Source organism: Phocoena phocoena, chromosome 9 (assembly GCF_963924675.1).
Source record: "Phocoena phocoena chromosome 9, mPhoPho1.1, whole genome shotgun sequence".
NCBI lineage: Eukaryota > Metazoa > Chordata > Mammalia > Artiodactyla > Phocoenidae > Phocoena > Phocoena phocoena.
Window position 1 is genome coordinate 52,486,020 of NC_089227.1, and position 15,286 is coordinate 52,501,305.

Sequence of the window (15,286 nt, forward strand, 5' to 3'; positions counted from 1 at the left end):
TCAACATATTACAGGCTATATATGACAAAACCACAGCCAACATCATTCTCAATGGTGAAAACCTGAAACCATTTCCTCTAACATCAGGAACAAGACAAGGTTGTCCACTCTCACCACTACTATTTGACATAATTTTGGAAGTTTTAGCCACAGCAATCAGAGAAGAAAAAGAAATAAAAAATCCAAATCGGAAAAGAAAGAAAGCTGTCACTCTTTGCAGATGACATGATACTATACATAGAGAATCTCAAAGATGCTACCAGAAAACCACTAGAGGTAATCAATGAACTTTGTAAAGTAATAGGATACAAAATTAATGCACAGAAATCTCTTGCATTCCTATATACTAATGATGAATAATCTGAAAGAGAAATTAAGGAAGCACTCCCATTTCCCACTGCAACAAAAAGAATAAAATACCTAGGAATAAACCTACCTAAGGAGACAAAAGACCTGTATAGAGAAAACTATAAGACACTATTGAAAGAAATTACAGATGATACAAACAGATGGAGAGATATACCATGTTCTTGGATTGGAAGAATCAACATTGTGAAAATGACTGTACTACCCAAAGCAATCTACAGATTCATTGCAATCCCTATCAGACTACCAATGGCATTTTTTACTTAACTAGAACAAAACATTTCACAGTTGTATGGAAACACAAAAGACCCCGAATAGACAAAGCAATCTTGAGAAAGAAGAATGGAGCTGGAGGAATCAGGCTCCTGGACTTAAGTCTATACTACAAAGCTACAGTAATCAAGACAGTATGGTACTGGCACAAAGACAGAAATACAGTTCAATGGAACAGGATAGAAAGCCCAGAGATAAACCCACACAAATACCTCACCTTATTTTTGATAAAGGAGGCAGGAATATACAGTGGAGATAAAACAGCCTCTTCAATAAGTTGTGCTGGGAAAACTGGACAGCTACATGTAAAAGAATGAAAGTAGAAAACTTCCTAACACCATACACAAAAATAAACTCAAAATGGATTAGAGACCTAAATGTAAGGCCAGACACTATAAAACTCTTAGAGGAAAACATAGACAGAACATTCTTTGACATAAATCACAGCAAAATCCTTTTGACTCACCTTCTAGAGAAATGGAAATAAAAAAACAAATGAACAAATGGGACCTAATGAAACTTCAAAGGTTTTTTATACAGCAAAGGAAACCATAAACAAGACAAAAAGACAACCCTCAGAATGGGAGAAAATATTTGCAAATTAAGCAACTGACAGAGGATTAATGTCCAAAATTTACAAGCAGCTCATGCAGCTCAGTATCCGAAAAACAAACAACCCAGTCCAAAAATGGGCAGAAGATTAAATAGCCATTGCTCCAAAGAAGATATACAGATCGCCAACAAACACATGAAAGGATGCTCAACATGACTAATCATTAGAGAAGTGCAAATCAAAACTACTATGAGGTATCACCTGACACCAGTCAGAATGGCCATCATCGAAAAATCTACAAACAAGTGCTGGAGAGGGTGTGGAGAAAAGGGAACCCTCTCGCCCTGTTGGTAGGATTGTAAATTGATACAGCCACTATGGGGAACAGTATGGAGGTTTCTTAAAAAAACTAAAAATAGAACTACCATATGGCCCAGTCATCCCACTATTGGGCATATACTCTGAGAAAACCATAATTCAAAATGAGTCACGTACCACAATGTTCATTGCAGCTCTATTTACAATAGTGAGGACATGCAAAGAACCTAAGTGTCCATAGAGAGATGAGTGGATAAAGATGTGGCCCATATATATAATGGAATATTACTCAGCCATAAAAAGAAACAATTGAGTTATTTGTAGTGAGGTGGATGGACCTAGAGTCTGTCATACAGAGTGAAGTAAGCCAGAAAGAGAAAAACAAATACCATATGCTAATACATATATATGGAATCTAAAAAAGAAAAAAATATTGTTCTGAAGAACCTAGGGGCAAGACAGGAATAAAGATGCAGACATAGATAATGGACTTGAGGATATGGGGAGGGGGGAGGGTTAAGCTGGGGCAAAGTGAGAGAGTGGCATGGACATATATACACTACCAAATGTAAAACAGATAGCTAGTGGGAAGCTGCCGCATAGCACAGGGAGATCAGCTGGGTGCTTTTTGACCACCTAGAGGGGTGGGATAGGGAGTGTGGGAGGGAGACGCAAGGGGGAGGAGATATGGGGTTATGTATATATCTGATTCACTTTGTTATAAAGCAGAAACCAACACACCACTGTAAAGCAGTTATACTCCAATAAAGATGTATAAAACAACAAAAAAAGCAAATTACTGGTCCAGTGGAGTTCATTATAATGGGATGTTACTCATATTTGTATTTTATCAAGAATATAAACCTACTAAAGGTTTTCTTTACCCTCCCTTTCTGGAAGCCACCTGCCAATTTAATTTATATATTCTGCTCTCATGAGTGGGTACTTACGGAAGCCAGTCCTGTCTGGGTGTTTCAGCATTACATGACAGGTATGAAGTATTTGCCACTCATGTGATAAGATTCACAAATGAGATGAGATACAGTGGTGTAATTTTTGTGTTATTAGGTTGTGATGCACTTTAGGAAAATACTTTCAAAGAGGCCACCCTTTGTCTATAGCATGGAAACCAGAATTTACCTTGCATGAGACATTCAGGATGGATTTATTTTCCAGAGGAAAGATGATAGGCAAAATACTCACTCCCTGGACCCATGAAGAGGACTTTATGAGTTCAATCTGCCTTAAATAATAATAAACAATTATAGTCCTTATTATATACCACATATTTTTCTAAGCTCTTGTATTTGTATTAAGTCAGTGAGTCCTTTCCATAGCTGTATGAGATGTAGATTATTATTTGTTTTTGGTTGAAGAAACTAAAGCACAGTTAAATCAGTTACCTGAGGTTACACAGCTACCAAATGATAGAGCTGAGAATCAAATCCTGGCAATCCCAGTCCAGAATGCATCCTCTTAACCACTGCTCCCATTTGGAGGTTGGAGAGATAGGGTACAGGGAGAGATGGTACTGGGATGTCTAGGCTAGATGCTTCCTCTTTTCCAAATGCAAGTTGTACCTAAGAAAGTATAGGGACCAGTGTCTCTGTCATAGGCCAGTAAAACACTCATAGGGCTGTGCTTCTCAAAGTTCAGCATATATAGGAATTACCTGAACAGCTTGTTAAAACAGATTTCCAGGCTCCATTTTCAGATATTCTGATTTGAGATTGTGCACAAAGATTTATATGTGTAATAAATACATTGTAGTTGATTCTGATTCTGGCTTACGGGTCACATTTTGAGCAGCACTGGTATGAAGGACAGCTGGACCCTGAGGATCCCAGATGAGTAACATCCCCAATGGGATGAGATACAACTCTGGCTAAGAATTCAAAAGTTATGCAGTGAATAAAAAGTCAGAATGTCATTGGCTGACAATCTTGCCTTTGTTTTTCCAGTAGAGTTTATTTTACACATTCGATCATTTTAATTTAACAGGGCTTCACAGAAAGTGGGTAATGAGTGAGGAGGTCACAGCCCAATAACCAGGGAGCAGAGACATACCAATGAAGGGATGGAGATTTGACAAAACAGAGTTGAAAAGGAACTTCTAGGTCTTTTCAAGATTTAAGGCAGGCTGAGGACTCCTAAGTCTTGCACTGTTTCTCAGGAAATGTTTAGGTATCAGTCTTTACGGTTTGAGGCGAATATTTGCTAACTGAGGGCTTCAGAATGCTTGTGTGTTAGTCTAGCTACTACATGTTTGTTGAGGAGTGTCTTATGTTAATTATACTTAGTATTTTATGGCCAGAAGTTTCTTTTCTCCTTTCAGCCCTCTCTTTATTGCTTTCAGAAACATTTATAGAACAAACTACTATGTGCTAGACTTTGCAGTACAGATAGGTAGTGGGGATCATGGTGTCTGTTGTCAAGCAAGGGGAAACAGACACTAAACACACAATGAAGCATGTACTCCATGAATTAATTGCAATAGTGATTAGTTCTGTGAAGGAGATGCTGGGGATGGGGCTGGAAAGTTGGCGTGGTACGTCTTTGAAAGATTGGACATCAATCCCTTATGATACTAAATCTACCACAGGGAAATCTCCGTAGTAGACAAGCTCAGACTGCCTTTCTCTGTGGTATCCGTCACATGATTACATTGTAAAGAGACAATTTGTCGCTACTTGGGTTTGAGTTATTTCATTCTTGAACAAGAACGAAAGGCCATATTTCAATGGACTTGTGGGTGCTCATTCTAAATACCCCCTCCCCCCCAAAAAAATGCATGTGAATGTCTAAACTCTTTGACGGTTACTGTTTATTACTTTTCTGGTGGCCATATGACCTACATACACATGCTCTGTTCTGTTGTCTGTTTCAGATTGTAAAACTACTACAGGTCAGAGGCCCAGAGCTATGCAATTAATTTTCTCAGAACTGAGAGCTTCATGCACAATTAGGTGCTTAAACACTTTTTCATTCTAGGGATAATGCTCATTGAAGTTTGTGTATGTATTTGATTGATGGCCCAAATGATGTTTGGTTTTACACAGATAATATTAATGACTGTTTAATACAGTGTTAAGATGATTATGCTTATAAGCCAAAGTTTCAGAAATTAGTGAGAAAGCCATACATGGCCTTCTGTTATGTCATAGGGCCATATGCTTATGTAGAGTTAGTTATTTTTGATTAAATTTCTGTGTTTTGCTAGAGGGTAAGGGATAAATGTGGAGTACGGCAAGATGTCACAATAGGTTTGTTAAATAGACATTAATGCTAAACTTTACTAAGTATCACAAAGTTAAAGTCATGTTCTAATGTGGCATGGTTATCTGTACAGACTTTGAATCTTTTCTCTATATAACTGATGAGAAAGTTGCAATCATTTTTTATGACCCCAGTCCTCTGATAAATACTATATATTGATATATATTAATATGTAATGTTAAAAACTATATGTTAATTAGTAATATATTATATATTGAAATCAGTATGAAAGTGCAAACTTAGTTCTCTAGGAAAATAAGCAAAAATCCTCCTTCGAGCAAGAATTAGATAAACAGAAACATTTTGAAGACATTGAAGGTGTTCTATAAATTTTAACCTTTCTTAACTACTGCTTTTATATTATATTTTGTGATGCATATTAAAATTCCAAAGAGAATTTTCTGGGACTTGTGAAACAATGTTGAGTCTTGGTGTTCACTTAATGATAATCTGCTAGCATCTTGGCATAGAGGGCATCAAGCTGCTTTAGCCTATAGAAGCTTGGAAGGGTCTGCATTTCCAGGATTGCTGTCTTTGCAACAAGGAACTGTCTTGTCTGGCCATTCAGAGGTGTGAAGTTTGATCCATTCAGTGTTCCTTTTTCCTTCCAGCACTAAATTTTTCCTTATTTCCTTATTCTGCTTCTTAGCTAACACCCATATCTGGGACAATTTGCTGTCAAACTTGGAAAGCACTATAGCTACTTAGAGTAGTGCCTAAAATACACATTTGTTTAGCTTTTCCTCAAGAGTGAATCCAGCTCAACTAAACCCAGACATTGTGGATAAACATTTCCCTTTTTTGATGATTCTCTGCTAAAACTATCAATCCAAAATGAGTCTGTCCCATGTTTGCTGCTCATTTACTTGATTTCCTTTTGCATACCTAGAGCATGTTAGCTTGGATTTTTCCAGCTCTGTGATTTCTAGATTTTCTCAATCTGAGTCCTTTTGCTGACAGTATGCCTTCATAACTCTCAGTTCTCTCATTTGTAAAAAAAAAAAAAAAATAACACTTTCTTATAGGTTGTTGTAAGGACTAAATAAAATTAATGTGTAAAAAAGTGCTTATCATAATAGTTGGCACAGAGCATGAGTATTCAGGAAATTTTTTATTTAATTAAATAAAATATAGATATGTGATTTGAGAATCATAAAGGGAACATTCAGATAAACACTAAAGTCCCTAACTGATGGAGTAATTAAGAATCAAATTTGGGCTTCCCTGGTGGCGCAGTGGTTGAGAGTCCGCCTGCCGATGCAGGGGACGCAGGTTCGTGCCCCGGTCCGGGAAGATCCCACATGCCGCGGAGCGGCTAGGCCCGTGAGCCATGGCCGCTGAGCCTGCGCTTCCGGAGCCTGTGCTCCGCAACGGGAGAGGCCACAGCAGTGAGAGGCCCGCGTACCTCAAAAAAAAGAGGCCCGCGTACCGCAAAAAAAAAAAAAAAAAAAGAATCACATTTGTAGAAGTACCCAAATTTTAAGAAGTAGTGAAATATGTAATGTCAAGTAGAAAGTAAAAGCATACAACAACTTGAGGGCTAATATACTAAAGATTTAACATCTAACATCACACTCAATGGTGAAAAGCTGGAAGCTTTTCTTCTAAGATCAGGAAGAAGATAAGGATCCCCACTCTTGCCCCTTTTATTCAACATGGTATTGGAAATCATGGCCAGAACAATTATGCAAGAAAAGTAAATAAAAGGCATCCAAATTGGAGAGGAAGAGGTAAACCATTTATCACTATTTGTGGATAAAATGGTTTTATATATAGAAAACCCTAAAAACTCCACCAAAAAACTGTTAGGACTAATAAATGAATTCAGTAAAGCTGCAGGATACAAAATGGATATACAAAAATATATTGTGTATCTTCAGTTGCATTTCTGTACACAAACTATCAGAAAGAGAAGTTAAGAATACAGTTCCATTTGCAATTGTATCAAAAAGAATAAAATACCTAGGAATAAATTTAACCAAGGAGGTGAAAGACCTGTACACTGAAAATTGTAAGATATTGATGAAAGAAATTGGGGAAGACACAAATAAATAAAAAGATATCCTATGTTCATGGATTGGAAAAATTAATACTGTTAAAATGTCCATACTATCCAAAGCAATCTACAGATTCAATGCAATGCCTATCAAAATTCCACTGGCATTTTTCACAGAAACAGAAAAAAATCCTAAAATTTGTATGGAAACACAAAAGACCCTAACTAGCCAAGGCAACCTTGAGAAAGTAGAGCAAAGTTGGAGGCAATACAGCAAAGTTGGAGGCAATACACGCCTTGATTTCTAATCATGTTACAAAGCTATAGTAATCAAAATAGTCTTGTACTGACAGATAAGTAGCTCAATGGAACAGAATAGAAAGAGAGAGCCCAGAAATAAACCCACTCATATATGGTCCATTAATTTACACCTAAAGAGGCAAGAATATACAATGGGGAAATGACAGTCCCTTCAATAAATGTTGTTGGGAAAACTAGAGAGCAGAATACAACAGAATGAAACTAGACTACTGTCTTATACCATATATAAAAATTAACTCAAAATGGGTTAAAGACTTGAAAGAACTGAAACCACAAAACTCCTAGAGGAAAACATGGTCAGTAAGCTCCTTGACATTGATTTTGGTGATGATTATTTGGATCTGACTCCAAAAGTAAAGGCAACAAATGTAAAAATAAATAAGTAAGGACTAAATAAAACTAGAAAGTTTCTGCGCAGCAAAGGAAACCATCAACAAAATGAAAAGGTAGAAATGGGAGAAATTGTCAAATCATATATCTGGTAAGAGGTTAATATTCAAAATATATAAAGAACTCATACAAGTCAATATAAAAAAAAAATCTGAAAAATGGGCAGTTGGATCCGAATGGAGATTTTTCCAAAGAAGACAGAGATAGTCAAGAGGCACATTAAAAGATCTTCAACATCACTAAACATCAGGGAAATGAAAATCAAAATCATAATGGGATATCACCTCAAACCTGTTAAATGAAAGGCTCTTATCAAAAAGACAAGGAAATAACAAGTGTTGGTGAAGATTGGAGAAACGGGGACCCTAGTGCACTGTTGGTAGGAATGTAAATTGATGCAACCACTATGAAAAACAGTATAGAGGTTCCTCAAAATATTAAAAATAGGGGCTTCCCTGGTGGTGCAGTGGTTGAGAGTCCACTTGCCGATGCAGGGGACATGGGTTCGTGCCCCGGTCTGGGAGGATCCCACATTCCGTGGAGCGGCTGGGCCCGTGAGCCATGGCCGCTGAGCCTGCGTGTCCGGAGCCTCTGCTCTGCAACCGGAGAGACCACAACAGTGAGAGGCCCGCGGACCACAAAAAAAAAAAATTAAAAATAGAACTACTGTATGATCCAGCAATTCCACTTCTGGCTATTTATCCTAAGAAAATGAAAACACTAATTCAAAAAGATAATATGCATGCCCATATTCATTGCAGGATTAACGAGAATAGACAGGACATGGAAATAACCTAAGTGTCCATCTATGGATGAATGGATAAAGAAACACAACGTATGTATATAATGCAATACTATTCAGCCATAAAAAAGAATGAAATCTTGCCATTTGCAACAACACAGAAGGACTTTGAGAGCATTATGCTAAGTGAAGTAAGTCAGGGGAAGACAAATACCATGTGATCTCACTTACATGTGGAATCTAAAAACAAAACAAAACCAAGGGGACTTCCCTGGTGGTCCAATGGTTGACTCTGTGCTTCCACTGCGAGGGCGCTGGTTCCACCTCTGGTCAGGGAACTAGGATCCTGCATGCCTCTAGTGTGGCCCAAAACAAAACCAAGGTAACAGAGAGAATAGATCGTGTTTGCCAGAAGACAGGGGAGTAGGGGGAGGGTGCAGTGGTTGAAGGGGGTCAAAGGGTACAAACTTCCAATTGTGAAATAAGTAAGCATAGGGCTGTAATGTACAGCATGGTAACTATAGTTAATAACACTGTATTGCATATTTCAAAGTTGCTAAAAGAGTAGATCTTAAAAGTCCTCATCACAAGGTAAACACATTTCTAACTACATATGGGAACAGATGGTAACGAGATTTATTGTGGTGATGATTTCATACTGTATACAAATATTGAGTAATTATGTTGTACACCTGAGACTAATATAATCTTATGTCATTTGTACCTCAATTAAAAAATTTAAATCACGTTTGCATGGTTTAACATTCATATAGTCAAACTTGTAAATCAAAAGTTTTCCTAACACATTTCATTTTGAAGGGAAATATTCAAATTTTAATTATTTCAGTAAATAATTATTGCATTCTCTTTATGATAAGCTAAATATTGTAGATAGGGTTAAAATTCTTTTCTTTTCCCTCCCTAGGGTTAAAATAATTTTTGTCTGTTTCATATATGCGTCCATCCTTCTATTGTTTGTGTATATTCAGAACAAATGGAAACATGTTACTTTAATTTAAAGTGTCTATAAATGGTATGGTGCATATATTTTGGAACTTAAATTTTTTCCTAGCAAAATGCCTTGATGAGTTTTCCATGTCAGTACATACAGATAGAGCTTTTAAACTGTTACTTACAATGGATATACTACTGAATTTAGTAACCCAGGGAAAAAAGGGGCTCCTGACCTTGGCCTCACATATTATAAACTCAAATGATACATTTATTTAGGAACTAAAACACACTTGACATTTTGGATTTGGTACTCTGAGCTAGAAATAACAATTGTATCCCTAAACATGTATTTCATGACTAACCCAATTCAGGCCCCAGCAAAATGCCTTTCCAGCTCTTCGCCTATGTCCATCACTTTTCAGTGATGTATCTGAAGTATATAGCACCATGGGTAGTTCCTCTACTAAAGTTAGAGGTGGACACCGCTCCAGAATGGGGGAGGATTTTGTCCAAAAAAATCACTGAGATAAGTGAAAATGAATTAATTAACATGTCCAGTTCTTCTCAGCATATGCAATAGATTTTTGCAAAGTAAAATATCATTTCAAACAGTTGAGAATGCATATTTTGTGCTATTACTATTCATCCTGTTCCAATTCTAAGTACCATAAATTAGCACAGCATTCACAGATGTGCTGCATGGTGCCTGGGAACATTTTACAGGATTAAACAATTCACATTACTATTAAAAATCCAAATGCATCATGGGTGAAGTAGGATACTGATTTTTTACATTAACAAATATATGGAAGTTAAATTACAGAATTGAAAATCATTTTACTTTTCTAGTAGTATTGAGATTTAAATTTTCATAACACTAAATTTATTGTTGGTTTTACTTAATTTTGATTTAAAAATTAGTTAAGTTACAATTTAAACTTTACTTTTTAATTTTAGTATTTAATTTCAAATATTTTAAAAGTAGAATAACTTTTAAAATAGATACTTATATTTTGATGTTTTTACATTTATCTTAATTTATGATTTTTTAATGAATTTATTATATTTCTGACTATAAGTATTTGGGAGGAAAATATACTAAAATTTTTTTACTCTATAAATACAACTGTATTTCATTTTTAATTCTTTCAAAAGAATAAATAAGGTCAAGATAATGGTAGAAACAAAGAAAGTGGAGTTTAGAAAAGAAACAAAGCTGAAAAGAAAAGAAAAACCTTCAGAGAGGCAGTGTGATTAATTTGTTAAAACTTGAAAACAATAAAGTAAGCATTTTATGCTGTTAAGCCCAAACTACATAAAATTTGCTAATAGGACAATATGGATTTGTGATTTGTTGAAGGTAATTACTGATAAAATAATGACAGTGATCAAGAAAATTAATCTTACCAAATTCAAACCTACAACTTGAGCAGGTCAGATAAAATCCCTGCAGCTTATATCTGTGCTACTAAATGAAGTTTTAATTGTTGATTACAATCATGAGAATTAAAAAAAGAATTATTCATATTGAATTTACAGATTAAAATTTAAAAAGTGCAACTCTCCCCATGACTTTTTCATTGATTGTACGTCTGTTATAGAAAGTACAATTTTCAGTTTGAGAGGAAAATTGCAAAAATGATTTTGAATATTAACACATGATGAAGAGTAAGTTTATTGGTAAAGGAGAAAAGTGTACAAGTAAGAATCTTGGTCAGAATATTAGTAAATATTCTATGGCATATTTGGCAACATAGTATAAGTTTATTCCTGTGAAATGTGGGCTCAACTGTCCTAGGAACAAGTCAAAAATCATATCTGATCTTTGTGCCCAAACATTAAATGTCCTCATGAATCACATGACAGATATGGCATTAAATCTCTTGGATGCATGGTGAGGATGTCATCATCCTATTGAATGCTGATAAAAACAATTATATTTAATTGAGATAAGATGTGAATGAAATGCAGTAGAATAATTGTGTGAAACAACAGCATATCTCCAAATAAATGACAAATGGTCTTCGGTGAAAAATTTATTTTGAACTTGTACTACCCACAGTCATTTTGACTATGAACTATTGCATATTATTAAAACTGTTAGCAAAAGTGTACCAAACATCTCAGTGTGGATATTTCAACCGTTTAAAGATTAGAAGATTTTTATTTTAGAAAAAAACTTTTAATAGAAACAAACTGATATAAAGTAACATTTGAATTAAAAATGACAAAAATATATATACCTATAAAGGAGATTTATGAGCAAATAAATCTGAAACTAACTTCTACTGAGACCATTTCTGTTGTCAAGATATAGTCTCAAAAAGGTTGCTCACAAATTGAACAACACGCTTCTATTTTTGATTTTTTTAAAAATGGCATCTTAACATTGAAAACCTTGAAGAAAGAATTTAAGAGTTTATGGGCCTAGATATTGATCTAAGTGACGTTAAAAATCATGCTGTGGTAGTCATTTATACAACTAAATTAAAATGTTCTGTCGTATATTCTGCAACAATGATAAGTTATCATATGTAGTTCATTGCAGTGTTTGGATACCATATATATAATGCGTTATCTGTAATCTACATATGATTTATTAGTTCTATTAATAATTTCAGTTTATATCTCCTCAGTAGTAAGAAGTAGCTCCAACTAAAAATAAATAAAAACTATGTAAGAACTACACTAGCTTCAGAAGGCTATCTACTTTGATATTAATATCAATAGAACAAAAAATTTTTGAAAATCTGGATTATGGCATAGCCTAGTTATTGACTTAATTGAAAAAATCAAGGAAGATAAGTTTTATGGAATAAATGTGTAATAATTTATGGATTATCACATCTTTGTTTAATTCAAATATTGCTAGCCCATTAAAAGACCTTTTAGACAATGGCAATAATAACTACACCAGTCATGTGTTGATATCATGCTGACTTTCAGTCATATAAAAATGTAGCTCTACACATGCTTTTCAATTTTGAGATTATGATGGTCTATCAAGAGGGAAGAGCATATTAAAAGTTACAGCCTTGGTTTAAAACTTTTTCTAAGTTGTAAGATAAAACGTTATCAGATTTCATAGATACTGCTAAACTGCTCTGATTTTAGTCTCCTTCCCTCCAGTTCCCCATACCTTTGCCAACACTCGGTCAATCCTGTCTTCTGCATCTCTTCCTTGTTAAACTTTAATATCTTTTAACTGTAGATTAGAGTCTACAGAAAGTTGTAAAATTCTAGTCTACTTTTAACTTTATTGAGAATGTTTCCAACATTATACCATACTTTAAGTTTCTGATAGATATTCCCAGTCTATTTAGAGAATTTTTCTTCATTTTTCTTAAATTTGAAGTTGATGATACTTGCTTACATGTTTATCTTTTTATTTGAGGTTCATACTTAGGGGAAGGTGTGAGATGAGTTGACGCAGTTTCTCTTCAACCTTTGCTCACAGAGATTCAGAGGGAGAGAAGCCCAGACAGTGCTAATATTGAATAGGTTGCCTTTTGCACGTTTCCCATTTTTACTGACATATATAAGCAAATATATTGAAAGTTTGATGAGGGATGGGATACTTACATGGTTTCACAGTAATACCCCCCTCCCCCAATATTTATTAACTGGTAAAGGGGAAAAAGAGTAACTTTTTAGTGGAGAAGCCTGGTAGACACCGCCTAATAAAATGATCAAAGTTACCAGTACCTCTAATAAGGCCAATCAGAATGTGTACAAACTTATAGGATGCAATGGAAAATACAGTGTCACTTCTGTGATACTCCTCCTGTAAAGATTTGTAACCTGAATCTGATTGTGAGAAAATGTCAGACCAAGCCAAATTGAGGAACTTCTTACAAAATAATTGAACTGTAATGTTGAAAAGTGTCAAGGTCATGAAAGTCAGGAAAAGATGGAGGATCTCTTCCAGATTAAAAGAGAATGAAAACAAATGCACATGTGATTCTGAACTAGTTGCTTTGCTATAACAGACATTATTGAGATGAATGCCGACCCTTGACTGAGGTCTGAAGGTTAGATGGTAGCAGCATGTCATTGTTACTTCTCTGATTTTGATTGTTGTTTTGTGGTTATGTAGGAGAATGTCCTTATTTTCAAGATAATACTAAAGATATTTAAAACTTCAAGAATTTAAAAATACATGAAAAAATTTACTAAAGTACTTAGGGTAGAATAGGAAATCAGAATGGCAGCTTATTCTCATATGGTTCAGGAAAAATCACAGTTCTATTTTCTTGCAGCTTTTCTGTAATTTTTGATTGTTGCAAAATAAAATATATTTTAATTGTACTGTATTCATATGTATTATAATTAAAGCTAATGTTTATTAAATATTCCTCTAAGGGATTACCACATAGTACCTACTGTACAGAATAGGAAACTAAAGAAAGCACGGAGGAGTCAGATGACTTCCTCATATTTATATGGCGATAAGTGATGGAATTGTGTTTTGAACGAAGGCATTCTCATGGCTAAACCCTCACTTGTAACTACTAAGCTTCCCTGCCCCCTGGCAATTCAGACTTTGTTTCTATAATCATATCAGTCGTCTAACTTTTTTTCTATAATTTGGGTCTGGGGAAATTCCCCTTGATCCGTACTTTTTATAACAGCTTTGTTTCCATTTATAAATCCCAACATTTCCTAAGCCAGAGCTTCCCAATCCATGTACCATGAATGGGTAACACATTCATTGAGGTAGTGATTTCCTTAGCCCTGGGTGGACCAGGGCTAGTAGGACCAGGGGCAGCCATACCCTGATGGCCAGGCTCCTGTGGCCCCTGAAAAGTAGTGCAGACAGATCATTTGCTAGGAACACCATGATCTGGGATAGGGAAGCCTTTTTAGGACAGTATTCCTCTTTCCTTCAGCCTGTTATTTATTAGAGCCAAAGTTGCAAGAATTTTCTTCTGTCATTACCTAGGGAGGATATACCACACTATTAGTCTTGAGATCACATTAGGTTTTTTGGTTGCCCACATCAAACTCTTGACTTGGGATTGACATATTGTTGATTGAAGTGTCTCTTTTTATCATTTAGGTGCTGCTAATCCACACCTCTACGATCTATTGTGGTGATATTTTTCCTGTAGATGCAGGGCCTTCTATTTAACTGGTTACATTTATCTTATATTTGACTCAATATTCCAAGCTATTCTGATCTTTTTGAGTTCTGAAAGTGCACCAGTATCTTTGGTATTCTTCCATTCTGTATCACCTGAAAATTTACACATACATTCTTTGCCTTTATCCAATTTATTGCTTCATAAATTGAGTAATCCAGAGCCATAGATGGAGCCTTGAGCATGGCACTAGCTCAGCTACAGGGGTCTAGTTCAGCTGTAAGCCAATGCCCACTTATAGTGAAACAACTAAGGGATAGAATGTAGATGGCCCTGGGTTTCTGGCTTTGGCTAGTGCTTAGTAAGCAATGATTTGTTCTGTATTCACCACTTTGAAGATCTCAAAACACTCTCCCTCCTAGTTCTTCCCTTGACTTTTCTTTAAAACTCTCAGGATAAGGATATCCTTGTTACAAGTTTCCTTCCCCGGAAAATCGGTCAAATCAACTATCCATAACCTTTTAATGGGAGTTATTCTCAGTGATACAAAGTGTTGTATTTACCTAAGGTGTCTCAAAGTGAGTTACTTTGTTCAGCTTACCCTCAATAGTACAGCTGAGTACAGTGTGGCCTCTCTCATTGAACAAGCAGAAATCTATGGATTTAACATCTCATGGTCTGCTTTACTATGAGGTTTGTTTTTCTTGCTTACTTGGGTGTACTGAGTTTACTGTGGATTTTCTCATATTCACTTAAACTTTATCTGGCAACATGTAGGGTTTTGGAAGATGTGGCACAGAATTCCCACATTTAATCCTCAAATTTTCCACTTCTTTTTTTTATATTTTTAAATTTTATTTATTTATTTATTTGGCTGCATTGGGTCTTCATTGCTGCACGCAGGCTTTCTCTAGTTGCGGCGAGCGGGGTCTACTCTTCGTTGTGGTGCACAGGCTTATTGCGGTGGCTTCTCTTGTTGCAGAGCACGGGCTCTAGGTTCACAGGCTTCAGTAGTT